The sequence below is a fragment of the Myotis brandtii genome, unplaced genomic scaffold (assembly GCF_000412655.1).
Source record: "Myotis brandtii unplaced genomic scaffold, ASM41265v1 scaffold735, whole genome shotgun sequence".
NCBI lineage: Eukaryota > Metazoa > Chordata > Mammalia > Chiroptera > Vespertilionidae > Myotis > Myotis brandtii.
Window position 1 is genome coordinate 1,933,888 of NW_005370916.1, and position 2,180 is coordinate 1,936,067.

General features: G+C 47.6%; 1 pseudogene; it reads left to right on the forward strand.

Moving 5' to 3' along the window:
• Positions 1 to 880: 880 nt before the first annotated feature.
• Positions 881 to 1,557, forward strand: LOC102245001 (annotated as a pseudogene).
• Positions 1,558 to 2,180: the final 623 nt, after the last annotated feature.

Below are 2,180 nucleotides of genomic sequence, written 5' to 3' on the forward strand. Positions count from 1 at the left end.
TGGCTAAGATCAGGTGGGGAGACTGAACCAGGGCAGTTGCAGAGGGAAAGGAAGTGTTGGGGACAGATGTGGGGGAGCTTCAGAAAGTAAGGTTGGCAGATTTGGCAAGGAGTCACCTGCAAGGGCAAAGAAGGGTTTGTATACCTGTGGAGTGACAGGTGTACATGTAGCAAACCTTCTATGTTAAAGAAAAACAAAACAAAACACCAAGAGGTGCAATGGTGTCTGTATGACCTCCAGAGGCTGTGGAATCGCACCTCGGCCATCCATAAAGGATGACGACAGCAGCTCGGCCAGCGTTTGAACCTGCGAGAGGAGGGAGAAGAAAAGGAGGTCATTTCAGCCAACTCTCAAAGCAATATTCAGGTAGAGAGCTACCCCCTCATACAAAGAGGAACTATAGACAGACCATTCAGGATGCCCCTGAAGAGGTTCGGAACCATGACTTGGGGGGAGAGAGAGAGCTGCTACCAGAGGAAAGAATAGAGATCCTCTAACCCGAGCACATGCAAACTCCCCTTCAGTGTCAAAGCAGCCTCGGGTAGACCAGATTCCTGCTGCCGACCTTGATGCAGGTGATCCTCTAACAGGCGGGGAAGATGAAGATGAAGATTTTGAAGAGGAGAGTGATGGTGACGATGCTGTAGTTCTTGCAGAGCTGGAAAACGTTGAAAAAGAAAGAGCTGAAGAGCAGGCCAGGAAGGACCGAGAACAGTTGGCAAGGAGTCACCTGCAAGGGCAAAGAAGGGTTTGTATACCTGTGGAGTGACAGGTGTACATGTAGCAAACCTTCTATGTTAAAGAAAAACAAAACAAAACACCAAGAGGTGCAATGGTGTCTGTGTGACCTCCAGAGGCTGTGGAGGATTTGTCATAAAGGATGACGACAGCAGCTCGGCCAGCTTTTGAACCTGCGAGAGGAGGGAGAAGAAAAGGAGGTCATTTCAGCCAACTCTCAAAGCAACATTCAGGTAGAGAGCTACCCCCTCATACAAAGAGGAACTATAGACAGACCACTCAGGATGCCCCTGAAGAGGTTCGGAACCATGGACTTGGGGGAGAGAGAGAGCTGCTACCAGAGGAAAGAATAGAGATCCTCTAACCCAAGCACATGCAACCTCCCCTTCGGTGTCAAAGCAGCCTCGGGTAGACCAGATTCCTGCTGCCGACCTTGATGCAGGTGATCCTCTAACAGGCGGGGAAGATGAAGATGAAGATTTTGAAGAGGAGAGTGATGGTGACGATGCTGTAGTTCTTGCAGAGCTGGAAAACGTTGAAAAAGAAAGAGCTGAAGAGCAGGCCAGGAAGGACCGAGAACAGAAAGCTGAAGAAGGAAGGATTCACATGGAAAACATTCTGAGTGGAAACCCTCTCTTGAATATCACTGGCCCGTCCCAGGCCCAGGTCAACTGCGAAGTTAAGAGAAGGTGGGAGGAAGATGTTGTTGTCAAGATCTGTGTGAAAGGTGGACGTGACCAGAAGAAAGACAAAAGATTTGTCAATGATACGCTGCGATCTATATTTCACAAAAAGTTCATGAAGAAATATATGAAATAATACAGTTTCATGTGCTTAATTAAAGACTGTAGGATGTAGATGATCATTCTGACTTTATTTTGTGTCTTTTCTCTTTTGCCCCATTTAAGTTGTGCATGGGCTTCTCTAGCATTAAGTTCCAAAATATCTTTTCCTTAATTGGTACCTTGTTTGATAAGGACGTAGGAATGGGCTTAATCCAGTTTCCAGTCTCTAAATGTCTCCAATGTGGGAAAAGGAACCTGCTTGTAATAAATATTTTTAATAACCAAATCTGCCCTGGCCGGTGTTGGTCAGTGGTTAGTGTGTCAGCCCACGCACCAAAGGGTCCTGCATTGATTCCTGATCAAGGGCACATACCTGGGTTGTGGGTTTTCTCCCCGCCCCCCATCCGGGTGCGTGTGGGAGGCAACCAATGGATGTTTCTCTCTCTCCTCCCTTCTTCCCGCCAACTCTCTCTGAAAAAGCAATGGAAAAAATATCCTCAGGTGAAGATGAACACAAATCCTACATAATAAAGAGGTAATATGCAAATTAACCCTCACAACCTCACAAGATGGCTGCCTATGACCAGGCCGCAGGGGGATTAGTGAGGGACGACCAAATGACTGAACAAGCAGGCTGCATGGGGTGACCAGGCTGGC